At 41.7% G+C, this 24,082-nt stretch overlaps 1 protein-coding gene across 1 annotated transcript in view; it reads left to right on the top strand.

Annotated features, from left to right (window-relative positions):
- The window catches only part of abca2 (ATP-binding cassette, sub-family A (ABC1), member 2), a 132,065-nt gene that overhangs the window by 432 nt on the left and 107,551 nt on the right, over window positions 1-24,082 (top strand). The gene's annotated exons all lie outside the window — the stretch shown is intronic.

The raw sequence follows: 24,082 nt of genomic DNA, 5'->3' as shown, positions 1-24,082 counted from the left end.
TGCTTCGGTCTGCATATGTTCCCATCAGGCATTAGGATAATACCGCAGCGTGAGAGTGGCTGGGTGTTGCTGAGCAGGAACGTGTACTGTGCGTGTGCCCGTGCTGGCGAACAGGTTGCTTCGACATAAACAACTGTATGAATTGTGAGCAGGCCTGTGCAGCGTCTGTAAGCCATGTTGGCGTGGACTGATCACGATTATGATTGTGATCATATTCAACAGCTGTTGTAGTATTTTAGAAATATTACAACATGTTTGATGTCAGCCTGAGAACGTAGGCTGTAACATGTTGTTGTCATTGTGGAGCTACTTCAGCACCACCCAATGAAACATAGATTATATATGAACTTTTCTCATATTAAGATTTATGGCAACAGGAATATTGTGATGCTTAATTTTGACTGCAGCATTCAGGTAATTCATATATGCTGTATGTGACATAATGGTGATGAAATCATTCTGCTCCTCCAGCTGGAGAAGCAGGGACAGATATCTCAGCTTCTTGTTGGTGGAGAGTCAAACTCTGGAGTTGCTTTTGCAGTATGCTTTGGGTCATTGATCATCACCAAATCACAACAGCAGTTCCCTGAAGTGCACTTGCACTCAGACAATCCCTTCTGAGTAAGTACTTGGCAATGAAACACAAACTGGGACAGAACCAGGATTAGGGAGGGCCCAGGACCGTACTCTACTCTTTATCAGTTATATCATGTATACACACCTGTAACCCAGTTCCACTGGCGGCCATACCTGTCCATGTCATAATAACGCATCCATCATGTTTGACAGATAATGGGGTTTGCTTTGGATAATAAGCTGTTCCATTATTTCAGTCCTTTTTGTTAGCATCATTCAGGTACAAACTAATCTTGGCTCCATCGGTCCGAAGCTTTCCTGTGATAAATGTGCTGGTTATTACAGCGCTTTTCAACTTGAGCACTCAAACCACTTGGAGTACAACACACACGTTACATTGTGTTATGAAACCTTCTGTATTTACATTTTTACACTTGATAATGATACTCCCACCTCCTTCAGAGTGTTCTTGACTTGGACAGGTGTTTTGAAGGGGTTTTCTTAACCAAGGAAACATTTTTGCAGTTGTCCACTATATTTGTCTCACATGGTCTTTTTGGTGTTGCTGGAAGACACCAACAAAATGTAGCCATGTCACTGATGGGTCTGAAGGGAAACAGGCCTCGCCTGGTCACAGAACTGCTTAATCAGTCGGTAGTTTTCTTTTTTCTTTCTCTTTAAACGTAGCCGAGGCACCATGCGGCAAAAACTCACAATCTTACTGATTATATTTGTCTTATTTCTAGTCAAAATAATCCCATGACACTTAAAATAAGACACAATCAGCTACAGAGAAACATTTCAGTAAGATATAGGAACTTGTTTTTAGACGGTGCATCTTGTATTAAGTGAAAAAAATCAGCCAATGGAATAAGTGAAAACTCTCCAGTTTCGAGATGCACCTTTGTGTAGATGCACAATATCGAAGGCATACATACATGTGACAGTAATGAAACCCAGGGCTCTGCTGTAATGTGGTGTCAGTCTGTGGTACCAGCAGCTAGCAGTGTGTCTGACCTAGATCTAGTAAACAGAAGTGGGCTGGCATGGTATCTATGAAGACCACGAATAGCTGGGGACTCATAGAAAAAGATTTTAAATGAAGAGATAACACAAAAATGGAAACAGGAAAGGGATAAACCATCTGCACAGGAGAAAGGAGAGGATACGAGAGAGAAAGACTTTAGAGATGGAGGGATGAAGAATGAAGCTCCTGACTGATAACAGAGCGAATCTGTAGAGGAACGTTTTAAGAAGCGGGACCACTGAGGGCTTGCACCGGAGACGTGACATGACCTCGAAATCCTTGGGTTACAAAGTTCGACTCGACTTCAGGGCATTTAGATGCAGTTTGAGCTTCTGATTGTTCTGCTCCACACGTGGGTGAAGTTACTGACGAGGTTTGGATCTCCTTCACCAACTGTGTGTAATTTACATGCTTCCAGATGAGGCTGTGTTCCTTACATAGACACATCCACAAGGCCTGACAGTGTGGTATAGGAATATTAACAGATCTGCAGTGTGTGCTATGTAATACATATAAAATACTCATACCTGATCAAAAGTATATATAAACCTATCATTGAATACTGAAAACTAACCTGGTTTCACAGAGAGAGTGCAGCACTGAACTTTCCTGCATCCTGGTGTTTGTTGATATCTAAATATATTCATTAATGGTGATGTGAGAAAACATTCAGGTTCTGGTTGGACTAAAATGTGAGGAATTAATTGTGAATTTCTGTTTACAGTTTTGTGTACAATGAAAGAAGTGTGTGATTTTTCAGTTTGTTTGCTGTTTTTTTTATTTATCACAGTTAATTGTTAAAAGGACAGTTAACCTAAAAATATCTAAATATCTCTTTTCTGACAAATATCGAGCTTGTTCCAAATGGGTTATATGAAGACTTGGTTATTTTTAAATATTCACACCAGGTGTTTATGCTAAGACTATTAACACTAGAAGTCCCAGAGAGCAGCCATTTGGCTTTTCTACCTTTAAAACCCGCCTTCCAGCCAAATCGCTGGAAGGCTTCTAGCTAATATCCTTAATCACCTGTGAACCGCTGCTTTTGTTATGTAAATAAGGTGGGGCAATGCTGAACCAGTGGTTAATTTCCTGAGCCACAAGGAAGCTTGTGTTTCAGTTTGCCATCTTAGGGAGAAATCAACACACATGGGTGTATTTCCTTTGTTGCTGAGATTTATTGATAAAAACAGTACAAAAAAACCAAAAAACAACCATTTGTACACATATTTACAAATAATAATAAAAATTGAGTGAGTACATTTCAACATTTTCAGCAATCACTCACAATCCTGGCACTGCCATGGTATCTGTAGTCTGCATTTACCACATGTGTATCTGTAGCAGTGAACACATCGCACAGTGGCATGATTGTTCTTGCATTTGTGTTTGACCTGACACGTGGCTCTTTTTCCAGGGCTAGGTGTGGAGGGTTGTGTCTGAAGCAACTGTTCTTTTCTTGCCTTCTTCCCAGCCATATGAGAGTTAGCCAACTCTTTTGCAAGCTCCACCAGGAAGTCCACCCGTCTTTCCTGCGTCCCGGTGCATGCTTGATACAGCACATGTGCATTCAGTGCTGCCATGTCAATCATGTTATAGAACACGGCAACTGGCCAGCGCCGTGTTCCTCTGCGGACAGTGTACTCCCGCACCATCTGGTCCATCACACCCACACCACACTTTGTGGTGTTGTAAAGGGTGACAGTGTTTGGCTTCCTTTTGGTGGTGTTATCAGTCTGAACCACGCTGTGCATGCTGCTAAGAATATAGACTGTCTTCTTCCGTTTGGCCGCATACGCCGTCAGCGTGGCAGCAGAGGTTGAAAACACCTAAGAAATAAGATAAATTGTTATTTACATAGCACTTTTACACACAATGACACACATAAACATAGAACCACAAAAGACCTGCAACATACCTGAGTGGTGAATTCATTGCGATCTGTGTGTCTAGCGGATTGAGGAATTTCCCGGCGAATCTTGTTGACTGTGCCGAGGATGGTGGTTTTCCGTCTAAGAAGTTTTTGCGCAAGTGAAAGTGATGTGAAGAAATTGTCCGTGGTAACATTTCTGCCCTTGTCTAGGAATGGTTCCATCAGCCTCACCACTACATTTTCAGACAGTCTCTTCCCATTGGGACAATTGGGGTCCTTGCCAAGATATGAGAGGACATTGCAAATGTACTTGGATTTTAGGTCGCAAGCCACCCAAAACTTGATCCCAAACTTGTCAGGTTTACTTGCAATATACTGCAGGAAACAGCACCGAGTCTTTGATGGGAAAAGCTGTTCATCAACGGTGATATGTAGACCAGGGTTGTAGCACGTGATGCAGTTGGTGACAAATGATCCCCACACACTGGAAATTGCAGCGAACTTATCAGTCTTTGCTCGATCACTGCGGGTGGACCTGTCATCAAAGCGTAGGTGTTGCATGATGTCTTGGAAGTGGTTTCGCGGCATAGTTCCAATGATCTGTGGGTTTCCCAGGTTTGCTGACCAGCAGTCACGTAGTGATGGAACCCTAGTAACCCCCCGCAAGATGACAATTGCAATAAATGCCATTAGTTCAGGGAGGTCCATGAACCAATGAACATGCTCAGTTTGCTGTGCATGTTGAATAGTCCATTCTTGAATGCTATGAAGCATGTCAAGAGTGATGAAACACAGGAAGCTCTGAAGGCGACTCGAGATACTTTTCCTGGCCTTAGCCGTTGGCTCTCCATCTGCAGCGCACGCTTCTATTGGGGTGAAAGGGAGACAGGTCCCCACCTGTTCTTCACGCCACACTGTGCCATCTTTTGCTGTCTCAGTCCCCAAACAAGCTCTCTTTTTAGGTTGATAAGCAGTCTCCTCATCTGCAGTGTGAACAAATTCAAATTGTGAGCAATGGAAAGGTCAAACGAAATCCCAAATGCATGCATAGATACTAATTATAATTCCAGTATCTCCTCCTCTGTATCGGAATGTCTGAAATATCTTACTTACTACAGCCACTTACTTGTTTGAAATGAAATAGGAAATGATATGAAATGAAATGTCTTCCTAAATAAAAAGATACAACTAGAGTTAGGGTTACTAGCTAACCCTAATCCTGCTCTGCTTTTTTAGTATTTTTCACTTACTTGTTTGAAATGAAATAGTAAATAATATGAAATGAAACCTAACCGGAAGACTGATCAGACAGCTCTGAGTCTGAATCCGGCTGAAGTTCTAGGTCTTCTCCATCCGAGTCACAAGGGTTGACTTCACTCAGGATCATTTCCAATGCCTGCTGAGTGGTGAGTCTTCTCTGCATTTTCTTTCCTTGGAGAGGAGGTTCGTACACCACAGAATTCTTCAGGGCAATGAAGGATTGGGCTAAGTGCAGTGAGATTGTATGCACCTCAACACAAAAGGAAGTTCAGCTTTTAGCAGCTGCCCCCCACACACAAACAAAGAGGCAGTTGGCAGTTAGAAATCAGCAATCATTCACACACCCCCACTCCCCTCCAGAATTCTCAGGTAACGACCCAATTTACATATGAATTGATGCTAACAGACTAGCCAAGTTAGCTTCCACTTGGCTGACAGAGGGTTAGAAAAGTCTGGGACTTCTAGTGTTAAAGCAGTTCTGATGCAAAATACTGGAGACAATGAAAGGCAGCTCAGAGATTTGTCCACAGAGTGCCTGTTGTGAATGGACGCTGAGTCTAAGGAGCTTGATATGATCCGTTATGAAACCTACTGCAATCAGTTGGTGAAGAAGTGATGACAAAAATTTGGTAGTTCTGGACCATCATCATCTTTTGCCTTTTGTGATGGTTTGATTTTCCACAGAAATGGTAAGATGTTTCAGTCAGGTGACTTAAACCAAGAACTGGAGGATTTATTAGGGGCCAGTGAGAGTTGATTTTAGGCTGAAGGTCAAGACTTCAGTTTTAACTGTTCAAATATCAGAAATTCAAAGTCAAGCAAGGAAAAAATGCATGGAACCAACATTCTTTGGGAGGTTTCTAGAGTATGGAAGCAGTATAAGTGGCAGTTATGTTGTGTTATGTTTGTGGAGTGCATGGATGAGGCTAGAAATAGGTATATAAAATAAACAACATAGCAATTGATGAAATAAAACTGTCAGCACTGAACCACCTGACTGCTTTTCCAAGTATGCCAGCCCTGTTTCACAGCCTGTTGAGGAAAGCTGCATGATCAGCTGTGTCAAACGCTGAAGTACGGTCAAGTCATGTTACTTAAGTATTGTTTAAAATTCTATTCATAACCCTAAGCTTCTTGTGACCTGTTTTTAATAGTCAGACTGAAATTAATCAGTAAGTTTCTGTGTTCCATTAGCTCTATAAGCTGCCTGCTAATTATGTTTTAGGGGTAATTTGCAGGTTGGAAGGTAGTTATGATAGAATATATAATCAATTTCCAATTAAATATTACAGAAACCTTTCAGTCTTCAACAGAGGTGGCACTGATATTCGCTGGAACATGGTTAACTAGACTTTTAATGTTGTTGAAGACAAGTTACGGGTTACGTTTCATAGTGGGAACCATTTGAAGTTAGTTCCTTAGTCATTAAAAAAACCACAACTGTCTCATATAAAAGGCGGTAGAGCAGGTCATCTACTGATCAGAAGAACATGTCTATGTAGGTTCTCAGTCATCCACATCATCGTAGTCTAATGACCTTGGACATGAAAGCAGCTGGACTTCTTTAAGGTTCTTGAAGACATTTCAGCTCTCCTCCGAGAAACGTCTTCAGTTCTAAAACCAAACGGTGCAGAGTCCCAGGCATTTAAACCCTAGTGGGAGTTTTACCTATTGATCATGTACCTCATCACATGAGCCAAGGTGTGAAAAAAGGGTGTGGGTTGTTATGGGCAGAGGTTTCGGGTGCAACCATTGTGAGATCTTCCCTCACTTTATCATGTGATCACCTGATGATGTAGATGTGAGTGGATAATAAAGCGTCTGGGTAGTGATCTCAAAGCTGCATTGTTGGTGGCAGGCAGTAGAGCAGGGCGATATGGCCAAAAATATTTATCACGATATAGATTTGAAAATTTGCGACAACGATATAACTGATGATATAATTGATGCGAGACAAAATACAACTCCACAACTTTACTAGCGCAAACCCTCCCCCCCATCCATTTATTTTCACTTAAACAAGCAGCTGTTTTTTATGTGCATTAAAGCTATATAAAAATTTAACAGTGCAAATGCAAATTCCTTGCTGAAAGTTTAACCAAAAAAACATTTCCAGTAGAAATGGGCTGCCATGTCCTGAGCATAAGCATGTATAATATCCACTGAAGTTAAAAAGAGGTGCTTTGCAACATTAAGCTGCAGTGTGCCAAATAAAAAAGTCAAACACGTATTTTTCAGACCATAAGGTGCACGGGATTATAAGACACATTAAGCGAAACAAAGCAGTCAGATAAATCAAACTTTATTCAACTCATTCTTCTTGCTTCCTCCACTTCTGTACCATTGATTCATTAATGCTGTATTCTATCACAGCTGCTCTATTCCCATGTTGTTGCAGTATATTAATGACTAACCTCGTGTTGTGGATGGATTATCTCAGTTGTTCTCCTGACTGAAGTTTGGTCCGTTTACAGCATCCTGCCATGCAATTGCATTTGTCCCTAACCATCGGGAACCCTCACGTTAACTTTTTATCCAGTGGAAAAGTGTTAGCATTCATCCTGCAGCTTTACTGTTTATGTTATGCTAACATAGCTGTGTCGCTAGCGATCACGTAGCACATCATTATATACCAGCTAGCCCAACGTCAGTAACCCTACAAACGTCACTGCTGTTTAGTTTTCTGTCTTCATTTATGCTGGAAGTGATAGCAGAGCTGTACGTTTGAATTTTTTCAGAAATCTCTCAGTCAGAACATGCTATATCATGCTTAGGTAACTAGCGAAACTAGTGAGCTAACTTCCTGCTAACTTCTAATTCCGTTAAATGTAATAAATTCTGTTTTCATGGATGCCTGGTTGTTAAACTTAAATTGTTACACCTGGTAAAGCAGCAACGCTGATCATTTTATTAAAGATGAAAGAATTTAGACAGTTTTTAACTCTCAGTGATGCTGCAGTGTTCGTTTGATTTTTGGGACCTGAAAGGGACGGAGTTTAGGACCCAGATTACTCCCAGATTTACGAGCACCTTAGTCCGACAAATACGGCAATAACGACAGCCCGCTTGCATGTTCTACAAAAAAAGAAAGTGCTTTGTTGTGTATCTGACGGACAAACACCAAACCAGTTCCACACCACTGAAGTTGCAGCATTTTTACAAACCAATTCTGGTTCATCCATTTCACTGAACGATCCGCTTTCCTCCTTCTCATTCTCCGTCGCCGCCATGCTTTTTCGGCCATGTGCGTATGAAAACAAAGGCACTGCGCATGCGCGTTTTACCCATATTCTATCGCAATATTTTATTTTCTTATCATTGCCTAACATTGTATCGGTATTACCGTGAACGGTATAATATGGCCCAGCCCTAGCAGACAGTTGTTGTTGGTTTAGATTAGGGCTGCCACAATTAGTCGACTAGTCACGATTATGTCGGCTATCAAAATCGTCGACGACTAATTTAATAGTCGACACGTCGTTTGAAGCTTTGTAAGATCCCAAAAGATGCAGGAATAAGTAGTAGGATTTAAGAGTGTAATAACGGACTGAAACAGAAGATGGCAGCACTGCATGTACAAGGATGCCAGCTGCCGTTAAACCCCGAAGAAGAAGAAGCAGTGTCCGGTATTGTAGCTGTGTCCAAATTCAGGAACCGCATCCTCCTGTGCCCGCATTTGTAGGCCGATTACGTTACAGCAACACGACGAAGACTGTCCAAATTCGAAGACTCCGACAAAAGCGGCGACAAATGCGTCCTTCATTTCCCTAGATTTGAAGGATGGGTCGGGTGTATCATTCGTGGCCCAACCTATCCCAGAATTCATAGCGCGGCCCAGCGCGGCCCTGCTCAGTTTCCAACAATGGCGGCAGCTAGTTAGTTTTATGTCACGGTTCTGGGTCAGTTTTGACCCAGTAGTTTAAGTTCTCATGTTTTGGTGGGATTTTGCATTATGGATTCTTTTCTCATTCTCTTGTGGTGCTTTGTTGGTTATTATTATTAATCTATGTTTCAGTTATTCTTGTTAAGAGATTAGTTCTTAGGTTTGTGTCTCATGTTTAGTGTAGGTTTAGTTCTGTGTCTAGTCTGCGTCTTTGTGGAGTGGTTTCTTGTTTCCTGTTTTATTGTGAAAGTCCGTGTCTTATGTGAGTGTATTCAGTTTTGCCTCCCTTGTCTCCTCTTGTCAATTACTTCCAGCTGTGTTCCCCACCTGTGTGTAATCTCCCCGTGTTCTTCTGTGTGTATTTAAGTCGTGTCTTCTTATGTTGTAGTTGCTGGTCCGTCGGTGTATCTACCGTGTTTCATCCGTGTGTTCTCTCTGGTGTCTACAGTCATATGCTTCTGCTCACCCTCCTTCATGTTCGTGTTCATGTTTAGTAGTTTAGTTGTTCCCAGTTTAGATTATCTTCAGTTCCGTTTGCCGTTTTCAACTTGTGTTTTATTTTTACAATAAACCTCCTTCGCACTGCCACGAGTGCCTGCAATTGGATCCTCCTTTATTTTTCTCCACACGGCTCATCCCACTCACCGTGACTTTTTAATATTACTCTTATTACTCTTTCTGGGTCACAAAATAAATGTTTAACATATTTTCAGGCGAGAATGTAGCTGTGTAAACTTCAAATATCTGCTCAGTTTATCAAGACACCACATATTTTCAAAAGCGCTCCGACGTTTTCGGAGACGTCTGTTACCCACCACCTCGATAGCGAGCCGGGGTTCAAGGCTCACTAGAGCCGGTGAGAGCACCAGGACTGCCGGCAAATCGTTTTCAAACCCACCGCCGTCTTTCGCTACTCAGGTTAAACATGATATATAAGTCACTTAGATAACTTAAAAATGTTATTGTTTGACTTTTTTCAGTATTTTATTTGTTCCTGAGTAAATCGGTTTGGCTGAGATTAAAGTTATAGTTTTTACACAGCTGAATAAACTAAGCAGACAACTGATCATCAGAAGTGTGAGATGCTCGAGAGTTTACTCCGGTGTCCTGTTATATTTTAGATAGCAAGGAGCAGACGGCTGAGTTTATTAAACTCCACTGAAACAATCTGCAAATTTCATTAAAATTTAATAAACTATCATCTTGTCTTTATTTTTAGTTAGCACATACCTTAAACACGTAAAGCTGTAAGCTAATGATAGTTATATAAGAGCAGATGCTGCTGGTGCAATAAGCTGTACGTTTTACATCCAATGGATGATGATCTGATTAGTCGACTAATCGCAAAAATAATCGGTGACTAGTCGACTATCAAAATAATCGTTTGTGGCAGCCCTAGTTTAGATGCAGATGAACAGCTGAGTCTTGTCCTGTCGCGGGGCTCTTCTATGTTGTGCCATGAGTTCATGCAGTGGCTGTTTGGTTTCTCTGAGGTCTGAGTACTACTTGTTGCACTGCACAGCATACACTGTCTATATTAGGTTATGTTTGGGAGATTTGTTCTTGGGATGAACCAGTGTTTGTCTGAGGGTGTGGCTGGGTGACCAGGACGTCATGTTTGAGATTCTCTGATAAACCTGTTACATAAGGGATGACAGTGTTGTTCCTTTGCAGGGTCCTAAATTACTCCCAGTTTGTTTTCCAGAGGGTGGTGGGAGTGAAAGAGGTACTGGTCTGTGTGTGTGGGTTTCCTGTAAACTTCCGTGTTGACGTTTCCATTCTCCTCAATGTTGACAGCACAGTCCACAAACAGGAAACTGTTATCTTTGTGCCTTCCTGGTGAACTTTATGTTTCTATCCACTGAGTTGATGTGAGCAGTAAAGGATTCCACTTTATGAGTTTTTATTTTGACACAGGTGCCGTCCATGTATCTGTACCAGTGGCTATATACTGTCCCTTTAGAAGAGCCAAGAGTCTTTCTTTCCTACAATGGATAACACTGAGGAGTCCATGGCACATCCATTTTTGTGTCTGTACAAAATATGTGTGTCAAAACAGAAGCCTTCACTGTTCACATCAGCTGGACACGAGCTTTTCTTTCCAAGCTCCATACATTACTGATCAGAAGGTTGGTGGTTTGATCCCCGGCAGCTCCAGTCTGCATGCCAAATCCTCTTGGGCAAGATACTAACCCCAAGTTGCTCACTGATGCATCCATCAGAGTATGAATGTGTTTGAATGTTAGATAGAAAGCACTTAAGTATAGAAAAAAGTGCCTTTGTGAATGAGGCATGTTGTCTAAAGTGCTTTGAGTGCTCTGGGAGAGTAGAAAAGTGCTGTTTAATTGATGATGTTGACTATAAAAATTCATCGACGCATCATATACTTATACCAAAAAATGTTTTTTTGTAACTGCAGTACACTACAGGTAATATTACAGTAAACCTTTTGCACCTAACGTTGTTAATCTGTGGGTTGGACTATATCAATATTCAATTAAATAGTTTAATTGGCACTGAACACTACTCCACCTGAGAAACTATAATATTCAGACATTAGTATAATTAGTTTTTGTCTAATTCTGTTTGTTCTGTTTTACTAGTAGTAAGCACAGGCATTTAGATGAGATTGTCCTGTATAGGCTCATGCACCTCTCAAAGTGCTAAAGTCATGACAGAGAGCATGTTTAGCATGTTATCAGCAGGTGGGAACATCACCTCAAAGATAAGAGCACGCCTCACTCCAGGGCATGTCCACTGCAATCCTGAATTCATGAACTGAATCATCTGTAAGCTTCGGAAAATTGTTTCTTTGGACTGGAAAATGAAATCTTTTTGATTCCATTTAAAGCTTTATTTGAACTTATGGACAGAACCCATTTTAGTTTCCTATTGTTTTTTTGTTTGTTTGAATACTACTAGCACTTTAATTTGTATTACTTGATATTTTTATTTATTTCATTCTTAGTGTGGCGGTCCTATTGAGTAATGTTAAAAGTACATTTGATTATTTTTAAATTCACGTGTTTCCTGTTTTAATTTGCTGTGGGATGAGACAACAGGGTGATATTCACACTGATTCTTATTTTAGAATCAGTCCTTTTACACTTCCCTTTTGAACAAGCATGTGGCAACAGTCAGAAAGGCAAACTTCCTTTTAACAGGACGAAATCCCGTGTAGAACCAGGCTCAGGGAGGGGCAGCCATCTGCCACCACTGGTTGGACACATAGTGGGTGAAAAAGAAATAATGCATCATGGGATGTGCCCAGCAACTCCTAGCACTAAATAACTAAGAGAGAATTTAGGATCACCCGATCCAGCCCTAACTATATGCTTTAGTGTCTGTCTCCTGAATCCAAACTAGGAGATGGTTCCATAGAAGAGGGGCCTGTAGAGTGTGGGGTTAAATGCTTTGGTTTATCCTGCCTCTTGCTCAAACAGGATTAAAAGTGCAACCTTTGTGACGATGTCTTCTTTTGTAGGATGAATCGAACACTGCTCTGTTTCCTGTGCAGCTAAAAGTGCCGTAAAAGCACCGCATTGATTCTGATAGTAGATAGCAGAGTTTCCTCTGCCCATTTAGGTTTGTCTGATACCTTTTCCCCCTGATCCTGATATGTCAACCTAAAATATCATGCAGGTATTTTTATAAAGGTGTCAGAAATTCGACTGGACCTAAAATACCTGCTCCAGCTGTATTAGATGGCATTAGCTTAATGTAGAAGGGTTTTTTTTTGTCTCTTATAACATGTGTCTAGCTGAGATGAAGCTTGCTTAAATCACCAACTAGGTGATTTCGAAACAGCAAAAAAGCAATATATGTTTTATATATTTTAGTAGAGTGTGCCTTCTGGTAGAAGTCATTCTGTACTCTTCACTGAAAACCAGTTGCCCAAAACCAGTAGGCTTTACTTGTGGCAGAGAGTTCCATGAAGAGCACCAGAGATACATTTTGATTACATCTATAGATGAAATTAAGTGAAAAAGAATTACTGGATGAGATGAAAGTTGGAACATTCATCTGATGAAAGCTAATCTTGGGTTGAAATGCAGTTGTTTTTAAATCTCTTTATTGATGAAACACATGTTTACATGGCAGGTTATATTTAAAATCTTGGCATTTGCCTTCCATCAGTCTACTTTACTTAATCCATAATGTTAAATTTAAAAAAAAAAAAAAAAGTAATTTAACAGTACTGATGTCAGTCCCACAGTGCGTACAGTGTTTTTTATATTTTGTTAATTAGCCAAATCCAAAATCTTTAGACCTTCCTCGAGGCTTAAGTCTGGATTCAGTCCACTACTGTCTTGGGTGTTTTCATTGAGTCATTGTGTGCTGAAAAGTGATCTGTGGCCTTGAGCTCTGGTCTCTGCAGACTGGAGGGTTTCTTTTTTTGTTTTTCTTTTTTGAAGGACCTCTCCATACCTATACCCACTACATCCATGCATCACCTTTGAAATGCTTGAGACAGGTCAAGAAAAATGCCTGATGTTTTTTATTCTCTTTAAACCAACTCTTGAGAATTAAAATTATTTCTAGAAAAGTGTCCTAGTAGGTCTTTGTGCTCCTAGAAAAACTCAGAACAGAGTGCTTCCCAGCAAGGTTCAAGGTTCAGTGGTCAAGGGCCAATTTTGTGTGGAGTTTGAATGTTCTCTATGTGTCGCAGGGTCTCTTGAGCTTACTCATAGTGTCCTTTCTAAATTCCCAAGACATTCATGTTAGTTTTCTTGGTGATTGTCAATTAGTCATTGATGTGTTTAGTGTACCAGTGAAGATGCAATGAGTAGAGGTAGTGAAGGTGGATAAGTTTACCTGGGGTCAGCCATCAAAAGCAATGGGCAGTGCACGAGAGAGGTGAAGAAGAGAGTGCAGCCAGGCTAGAGCGGGTGGAGACATGTGTCAGGGATTATTTGTGATGGAAGGATAGCAGCAAGAGTGAAAGGGGAGGTTTACAAGATGGTAGTGAGACCTGCTACAGAGGCACTGCCAAAAAAACAACAAGCTGAACTGAAGGCGGTAGAGTTGAAGATGGAGCAGGCAGGATTAGAAGTGCGGTTATGTTGAGCGGTTTGGAGACAAAGTTAGAGAGGCAAGGTTGAGATTGTTTAGACATTTTCAAAGGATGATAATGGATAATGGATATACTGGGCAAAGAGTGTTGAAGATGAGAAAGAGGAAGACCACAGAGAACATTCAGATGTAGAGCATTGGTGTGATTGAAGAGGACATTACGGACAGGATGAGATAAAGGCAGATAAGGTGACTGTGAAAGGCCACTGTGGCAACCCCTAAAGGGACATGTGTCTGTAGGTTGTCAGTCATTCAGGTCATGGTAGTCCAAGGAGCTGGGAAAGAAAGTTGAAGAAACCTCTTGGATGGCTTTTCTCTTCAAGAAATTTTAAAAAGTCCAGTCACTTTTTTCCTAAACTTTCTAGACCCCTAAAGGGACCAGTTAAAAGAAGAAGCAGAATCTATAAAACCACCGAAATGTATTCACAAAGGTCTACAGAGAGTTCCTTCCACTCCACGGCTTGGTTTTTGTCCTGACATGCAGTATAGTGTATCGGCCTGTAGCTCAGGTTACCACAACTCTACTGCAGTCAAGGTCTACCACATCTCAAATGTCCTGTATGTAAACTGTCTCCTACTGAGTTGTAAATGGTAAATTGGCTGGTTCTTATATAGCGCTTTTCTACTCTATCTGAGCGTTCAAAGTGCTTTGCACAACTTGCCTCATTCACCCATTCACACAAGCACTTTTTTCTGTGCTGTTTCTAAGTGCTTACTGTCTAACATTTACACACATTCATACTCCGATGGATGCCTTGGAGAGCAACACTGGGTTAGTATCTTGCCCAAGGCGATTTGGCATGCAGACTGGAGCAGACTGGGATCGAACCGCCAACCTTCCGGTTAGTATCTGAGCTACAGCTACCTCATGGTGTAAGGCAATTTACAAACACTACTCACTCTACTAGATGTGAGTAGTTACCTGTTGTAGGTGAACAGCGTATCAAAGAGTGATATTAACAAGTTTATGGAAGTGGACAAAAAAAGCAAAGATTTCTGATACATTTCAATCTGTCTGATGGTGTCATTGGTGAATAAACATGCTACTCACAGTTTTTATTTGTGGATAAGATACTATAATAGGGCTGTGCGATATGACCAAAATCTCATATCCCGATATAAGACATTTATCGTCCCGACAATGATATATATCACATATAACAAAAATTTCACATTTTCTGTAAATTCTGTGAATCTTGGGCAACTTGACTTGCGTGAAGTGTTTTCAGCTGGGTGCCGTGTACCTGGAGTCGAGTGTTTTGACCGATGCATGAAGCTATACATTTTTAGACATAAGTTGTATTTTTTACATGGCGTGCTGCTGAGAAAAGCCGTCAGGTGCTCCGTAAACTTCTCATCCGTAAACTCTCTCCACACTCTTTCATGTGATTCTTGCGTAGGTGGTAGAAGAGGTTTGTTGTGTTTGAGTCTGAGGTGGGGACCGGTTTCCTGCATAATTTGCATCGTACAGCATTCTGGTCCGTGTCAGACTTTTCATAACCAAACCATGTCCACACAGAGGACATGGTTTATGAACAAGGTCCTTCGATTTGTTTTGACTGGTCCTTCTGTTTGTCATCCTTTCAGTTTATTTTGAAAAATCTCAACAGGATCTTCAGCTTTATTGTGAAAGGTTTATGTTGAAAATAAACAAGCAGACGGCAGAGCCACACGCTGGGCTTACCGTCATTGTTGCTAACGACAATGCATAAAAACAGTTGCTTGTCCGTCCGTAGTGTGGTTATTTTAAATATAAGAGAAAGAGAGAACTTTAAGAAATTAATATAGCCACTACAGTGACCATCAAAACCATGAGAAAATATTGCTGTAAACAGTTTATTTTACGACACCATGAAACAAACGATAGTGTATAATATGAAACGATAGATGTTTTCATATCATCCGATATATATTGTTATATTGCACAGATTTGGATGTCTCGAGACCACTTTTACGTGGTCTTGGTCTTGCTGTTTCAGTCTTGCTGTCTCAGATCGACATAGTGGTCGGGAGATTTGGAGTCAACAGTATCCATTAAACACGTTTGTTTTTTAGGATTGACACTGCAAAAAAACACTTCTTCTTCTGAGCATAGACCAGAGCATGTGCTGCCTGTCTTTAAGTACAGAGTTTATGTACGTCAGCCCATGCTCTCTCAGCTCTCAGGCCAGATGAAGTTGACAGTGGGCTTAATAATTTGGGGATTCAATATTAGTCATTGCTTCTGGGTGAAGTGCCTCTTTAAATCTAAGTGTGATTAGAGGGAGAACTGCAGTCTATGGCCGCCTGACTTAAGGTAATTTAGAATGATGGACTGATTACTCCACTGAGGGAAGAGAAGAGAGGTAAAAGCTTTCAGAATGAACGTTAACAGGAATGGTTATGACAGATTGTTGTTCACTGAATTGAAATGGTTGTAGCTTTTAGGTACTATTAGTTTTGTCAGTTACTTTTAGAATTAATTTAATTCATTAAATTCATCAGAGAGAAAAAATACAACCATCTAGAGCGGGGCAATATGGCCAAAAATATTTATCACAATATATATTTGAAAATGTGCGATAACGATATAACGATATACTTGATGCGAGACAAAATACAAAATACAACTCCACAACTTTACTAGCGCAAAAAACCCATCTATTTATTTTCACTTAAACAAGCAGCTGTTTTTTATGTGCATTAAAGCTATATAAAAATTTAACAGTGCAAATGCAAATTCCTTGCTGAAAGTTTAACCAAAAGGCATTTCCAGTAGAAATGGGCTGAGATATCCTGAGCATAACCATGTATAATATCCACTGAAGTTAAAAAGAGGTGCTTTGCAACATTAAACTGCAGTGTGCCAAATAAAAAAGTCAAACATGTATTTTTCAGACCATAAAGTGCACGGGATTATAAGACACATTAAGCGAAAACAAAGCAGTCAGAGAAATCAAACTTTATTCAACTCATTCTTCTTGCTTCCTCCACTTCTGTACCATTGATTCATTAATGCTGTATTCTATCACAGCTGCTCTATTCCCATGTTGTTGCAGTATATTAAGATAAGATAAGATAAGATAAGATAACCTTTATTAGTCCCACACGTGGGAAATTTGTTTTGTCACAGCAGGAAGTGGACAGTGCAAAAGTTATGAAGGACAATTAGAATAAAATAAAATAAGAATAAATACAGTACACAACTGTACAGAATAGAATAAAAATAGAATACTATATACAATAGAATAAAATATACAATAGGATAAAAATAGAATACAAATGCTATATACAACAGAGTGAAAAATACAACGGTGCCAGAAAGATTATTGCACATTTGTGTTATTGCACATTTGTGGATGTGTGTGTATGATCAGTTAAAGTCTTTGTTGTGGAGTCTGACAGCAGTGGGGAGGAAAGACCTGCGAAATCTCTCCGTCCCACACCGTGGGTGCCGCAGTCTCCCACTGAAGGAGCTGCTCAGTGCTGTCACAGTCTCATGCATGGGGTGGGAGATGTTGTCCAGCAGGGATGACAGCTTAGCCGCCATTCTCCTGTCACTCACAACCTCCACTGGGTCCAGAGGGCATCCTAGAACAGAGCTGGCCCTTCGGATCAGCCTGTTCAGTCTCTTCCTGTCCCCAGCAGAGATGCTGCCACCCCAGCAGACCACACCATAAAAGATGGCTGAGGCCACCACAGAGTCATAGAAGGTCTTCAGGAGTGGGCCCTCCACTCCAAACGACCTGAGTCTCCGCAGCAGGTACAGCCTGCTCTGCCCTTTCCTGTAGAGGGCGTCTGAGTTATGAGTCCAGTCCAGTTTGTTGTTCAGATGAACACCAAGGTACCTGTAGCTGTCCACAGTCTCAATGTCCATACCTTGGATGTTCAGTGGTTGCAGTGGAGGATGTTTGTGCCTGCGGAAGTCTACCACCAGCTCCTTGGTTTTACTGGCATTGATCTGGAGGTAGTTCAGCTGGCACCAGTCCACAAAGTCCTGAGTCAGTCCTATGTACTCCTTGTCGTCCCCATCAGTGATGAGGCCGACTATAGCAGAGTCATCAGAGAACTTCTGCAGGAAGCACTGGGTGGAGTTGTGGGAGAAGTCTGCAGTGTAGATGGTGAAGAGGAACGGAGCCAGAACCATTCCCTGTGGGGCCCCCGTACTGCAGACGACCCTGTCCGACACACAGCCCTGAGTCCTCACATACTGTGGTCGGTCGGTGAGGTAGTCCAAAATCCAGGTAGTGAGGTGATGGTCCACTCCAGAGTTCTCCAGCTTGTCCTTCAGAACCGAGGGAAGAATAGTGTTGAAGGCACTGGAGAAATCAAAGAACATGATTCTCACAGTGCTCCCAGCGGTCTCCAGGTGAGCGAGGGAGCGATGTAGGAGGTGAATGACGGCATCATCCGCTCCAATGCCAGGCTGGTAGGCAAACTGAAGTGGGTCCAGTGATGAGCTCACAAGGCGCCGAAGCTGAGCCAGGACCAGCCGCTCCAGGGTCTTCATCAGGTGGGATGTCAGAGCCACCGGCCTGTAGCTGTTGAGGTCCTTGGGGCGTGAAGTCTTTGGCACTGGTACAACACAGGAGGTTTTCCAGAGCTGTGGGACTCTTCCCAGCCTCAGGCTCAGGTTGAAGAGGTGCTCCATCACACCACACAGTTGGTCCGCGCAGGACCTGAGGACCCTCGAGCTGATGCCATCTGGACCCGCTGCCTTCTTGCCATTAATCCTCCTCAGTTCCCTCCTAACCTGGGTGGTTGAGAGAGACAGGCTGGAGCCTTGTGTTGATTGTGTATTGGATGCTGTTGTTGGGGGTGGGGAGGAGTGAGCAGGGTGAATAGAGGAGGTGTGAAGTGTCTGAGGTGTCAGAGGTGGAACAGCAGCAGTGGGGGTGGTTGAGTCTGCAGCCGATGTTGGAGACTGCCTCATGGCTGAATCAAATCTGTTGAAGAAATGATTCAGTTCATTTGCCCACCTCACATCCCTCCCAGGCAGAGAGTTCTGATGTTTGTGGCCCGAGATGGTTCTGAGGCCTCTCCAGACTTCACCAACGTTATTTTGCTGAAGCTGGTTCTCCATCTTCTGCCTGTAGCTATCCTTCCCATTCCTTATCAGTCCCCTCAACTCTCTCTGCACCCTTTTCAACTCCTCTTTGTCTTTGGATTTGAAGGCCCTCCTCTTCTGCTTGAGGACAGCTTTAATTTCCGGGGTAATCCAAGGTTTGTTGTTGGAGAAACACCGTACAGTCCTGGTAGGTACGGTGTTATCCACACAGAAATTAATATAGTCCATAATGCATGTAGTAAGGCTGTCGATGTCCTCTCCGTGGTCGTCACAGATCACCTCCCACACAGTCGACTCAAAACAATCCTTAAGAGCCTCCTCGCTCTCCTGCGACCATCTCTGTACTGTGCGGGTGGCTGGTGGCTCCCTGCGCACTAAGGGCTCATACACAGGGACAAGGTACACCAGGTTGTGATCAGATCTGCCCAGGGCAGGGAGAGGTGATGAACTGTATGCCTCTTCAGCATTGGCATACAGTAAGTCCAGTGTTTTATTGTCTCTGGTTGGGCAGGTCACATACTGGGTGAAGGTGGGAAGTGTGGAGTCCAGTGAGGCATGATTAAAGTCCCCTGATATTATGAGGAGGGCTCTCGGAGATTGTGTTTGCAGTCTGCTGACCACTGAGTGGAGAGTGTCACAGGCTGCATCCGCGTTGGCCGAGGGGGGGACATACGCTGTTATCGCGATAACATGCGAGAATTCCCGGGGCAGGTAGTACGGACGCATGCTAACGGCTAACAGCTCAATGTCTCTGCTGCAGAGTTGTTCTTTTACAGTGATGTGCCCAGGGTTACACCATCTGTCATTCACAAACACTGCCAGTCCCCCTCCTTTCCTCTTACTGCTGTCTCTTGTCCTGTCCGCTCGAAGCAGCTGGAATCCCGGTAGTGTCACACTCGTGTCCGGAGTTAGCGGTGTTAGCCACGACTCCGTTAGCATCATGATGCTACATTGCCGGTACTCCCTCTGTGACCAGGTTAGCGACGTGAGCTCATCCAATTTATTGTGCAAAGACCGTACATTTCCAATAATTACAGAAGGAAGAGATGGTCGATAACGTCTCCTTCTCGGGCGACGGCGCTCCTTCCCAGCACGACACCCCCGTCTTTTCCTCCTCAGCTCGCTGGGAATGTCGGGTCTGTCCGCCGGCAGTACTGCTGTGGGACGCAGCGTTAACAGCTGATCCTTACTGTAAACAAAGGATCCCTGCTCTGGGTCCCCACACACGGGTGAAAAAAGTAGAAAAAAAACTAAGAAAAACGACCAGAACTAGCACAAAACGGTAGAACATGGTTGCAGAGTCTAATTACTAATATGTTAGTTATAGAAAAATTACGAGAAGAAAAGATAAGAAAGAAAGAAACTCGGAATGAGCAGAGCTGCTGTAACAGGCTGCCGCACACGGGGGGCGCCGGAAGAACTATTAATGACTAACCTGGTATTGTGGATGGATTATCTCAGTTGTTCTCCTGACTGAAGTTTGGTCCGTTTACAGCATCCTGCCATGCGATTGCATTTGTCTCTAACCATCGGGAACCCTCACGTTAACTTTTATCGAGTGGAAAAGTGTTAGCGTTCATCCTGCAGCTTTACTGTTTATGTTATGCTAACATAGCTGTGTCGCTAGCGATCACGTAGCACATCATTATATACCAGCTAGCCCAACTTCAGTAACCCTACAAACGTCACTGCTGTTTAGTTTTCTGTCTCCATTTATGCTGGAAGTGATAGCAGAGCTGTACGTTTGAATTTTTTCAGAAATCTCTCAGTCAGAACATGCTATATCATGTTTAGGTAACTAGCGAAACTAGCGAGCTAACTTCCTGCTAACTTCTAATTCCGTTAAATGTAATAAATTCTGTTTTCATGGATGCCTGGTTGTTAAACTTAAATTGTTACACCTGGTAAAGCAGCAACGCTGATCATTTTATTAAAGGTGAAAGAATTTAGACAGTTTTTAACTCTCAGTGATGCTGCAGTGTTCGTTTGATTTTTGGGACCTGAAGCAGACTGAGTTTTGGACCCAGATTACTCCCATTTTATGAGCACCTTAGTCCGACAAATACAGTAATATGCATGTTCTACAAAAAATGTGCTTTGTTGTGTATCTGGCGGACAAACACCAAACCAGTTCCACATCACTGAAGTTGCAGCATTTTTACAAACCAATTCTGGTTCATCCGTTTCACTCAACGATCCGCTTTCCCCCTTCTCATTCTCCTTTGCCACCATGCTTTTTCGGCCATGTGCGCATGCGCATTTTACCCATATTCTATCGCGATATTTTATTTTCTTATTGTTGCCTAACATTATACCGGTATTACCATGGACGGTATAATATGGCCCAGCCCTACTCACAGAAATTACATTATATACAGCTATACTTTCAGTACCACTGATATTTAATTAGACTCTTTTTCTACGGTCAAACTTTCTGTAATGCTGTAATTGCTTTATCCAACCAGACTGCTTAAAGAAGTCCTACTATTAATTCAATCTTAAATATGATCATTTTATCTCTGTTAATATTTTATGTACCACAGGCCTTCAAAAGCTGGCTGTAGTTAAACCTTTACTTAAAAAGCATCTCTAGACCCAGCTGTCTTAGCTAATTATAGGCCAATCTCCAACCTTCCTTTCATATCAAACATCCTTGAAAGAGTAGTTGTCAAACAGCTAACAGATCATCTGCAGAGGAATGGCTTATTTGAAGAGTTTCAGTCAGGTTTCAGAGCTCATCACAGCACAGAAACAGCTTTAGTGAAGGTTACAAATGATCTTTTTATGGCCTCTGACAGTGGACTCGTCTCTGTGCTTGTCCTGCTAGACCTCAGTGCACTGTTCAATACTGTCGACCATAATATCGTATTAGAGCAATTAGAGCATGCTGTAGGTATTACAGGTACTGCGCTGCAGTGGTTTGTATCATATCTATCTAATAGGCTCCAGTTTGTGCATGTAAATGGAGAGTCCTCTTCACACACTGAGGTTAATTATGGAGTTCCACAGGGTTCAGTGCTAGGACCAATTCTGTTTACATTATACATGCTTCCCTTAGGCAGTATCATCAGAAGACATAGCATACATTTTCACTGCTATGCAGATGACACCCAGCTCTATCTGTCCATGAAGCCAGATAACACACACCAATTAGTTAAACTGCAGGAATGTCTTAAAGACATAAAGACCTGGCTCTGAAAATTTTAGAAATATGCAAAATGCTGCAGCAACAACACTGCCAGAAACTAGAAAGAGAGAGAATATTTCTCCTTTACTGGGTTATCTTCATTGGCTCCCTGTTAAATCCATAATCCAATTTAAAATCCTTGGATTATCAGCCCCGTCTTATCTTAAAGACCTCATAGTACCATGTCACCCCTGCACTTAGTCTACAGGCTTTTGATTTCTATGGTATTTTAAAGTACAGGGTGGGCCATTTATATGGATACACCGTAATAAAATGGGAATGGTTGGTGATATTAAAGTCCTGTTTGTGGCACATTAGTATATGTGACGGGGCGAACTCCTCAAGATGGGTGGTGACCATGGTGGCCATTTAGAAGTCGGCCATCTTGGATACAACTTTTGTTTTTTCAATAGGAAGAGGGCCATGTGACACATCAAACTTATTGGTAATGTCACAAGAAAAACAATGGTGTACTTGGTTTCAACGTAACGTTTTCAATGGGAGAAACATTTCATCATCATCATCAGGTGACTTCTTTAGTCTCAGCTGACTGCAGGTTTCCAACCTTATAAACAGCACATTTGCATAATGACTGAAACTAGCACCACTGAATGAACACTGGGCTGGGAGGTCAGTTTATGATCATTAATATGCAAATTGTGATTGCCATTCCCCAAATCTCTGTGAATGGTATTCATGACTGTTGATCAGTGGTCTTTGATTAATGGTCATTACAATTTGCATATTAATGATCAAGGAACTGACCTCACACCTAAAGATGAAGATTTTATTAAATATTTTAAAAAACAGTGGACTTTATATTTAGACTATAATGGCCTGCCTTGAACATCAGCATCTGTTCTCTGGGAAGCAGGGAAAGCAGTGATGAGAGGTAAAATCATTTCACATAAAAAGAAAGATGAAAACAAACATATTCAGGAACAAGAAAAAAAACATCAAATATTTCGAAGAAGCCTACGTGTCCTCCCAGGAACAGGAAATACTGAACAAAATGCATAAAAAAACTTAATTAAAAAAAAATTATTAATAAAAAACCCCCACAATTCTTAGTACAAAGATTTTAATTGCAAAATTTTGAACACGATAACAAATCTGGTCAATTTCTAACTAACCAGTTAAAGATAAGTAAATACAAAAATGACTATATGTGCTGTTAAAGATTTATCTGGGAACACAATATATGACCCTGAAAGAATAAACAACACTTTTAGGGACTTTTATAAACTTTATATTCACCAGAGATAAACCCATCAAAAAAAACCCAAAACTGATCAGTTTCTTGACAACGTAACCCTTCGGAAATGACCAGACAGTCAAGCAACAGCACTGGATTCATCACTGACACCAGGTGAACTTCAGGAAGTCCTGAAAAGTATGGTTTTGGAAACTCTTTCATAAACTGCTTAAAAATATTATACAATTCCCCAACAGCTTGTGTCAGAACAAATGACCAAACATCCTCCAGCTTCTGTCTCCTGAGGGGCTCCAGGCAGGGATGCCCACTCTCCCCTTCACTGTTTGCAGTTTTTATCCAACCACTAACAGCAGCAATTAGACAGGCTGCAGTGATTAAGGGCATAAGATGCAAGAATGTAGAACATAAGATGAGTCTTTATGTGGATGATGTAGGGCTGGGCGATATGGCCTAAAATCCATATCACGGTATAATTTGAAGCATGTGAGGTAACGATATATATCGCGATATATTCTTATATATATATTCTTCTGTATTTTCTTCTGTAACGTATTTTACACACTACAGTGCGCACTTAAAATCCTTTAATTTTCTCAAAAATCGACAGTGTGCCTTATGTATGAATTCTGGTTGCGCTTACGGAGCTCGAACCGATTTTATGTGGTACACTGCGTGCAGAAATCTGCCAAAAATGTTTTAGTCCGACTTTGGTAAGCTATGAAGTCGCACCGCTTGATGGATTGCCGGATCATTACGGCTACCGTAGTCAGGAGCCTTGCGAAGTAATCTGGGTCCAAAGCTCCGTCTGCTTCAGATCCCAAAGTCAAACAAACACTGCGGCATCACTGAGAGTTAAAAACTGTCTAAATTCTTTCATCTTTAATAAAATGATCAGCGTTGCTGCTTTACCAGGTGTAACAATTAAGTTTAACATCCAGGC

This window comes from Pelmatolapia mariae, linkage group LG12, assembly GCF_036321145.2.
Source record: "Pelmatolapia mariae isolate MD_Pm_ZW linkage group LG12, Pm_UMD_F_2, whole genome shotgun sequence".
In the NCBI taxonomy this organism is placed as follows: Eukaryota; Metazoa; Chordata; class Actinopteri; order Cichliformes; family Cichlidae; genus Pelmatolapia; species Pelmatolapia mariae.
The sequence above is the reverse complement of the archived record's forward strand: the minus strand, read 5'-3'. Positions and strand labels throughout refer to the sequence as shown.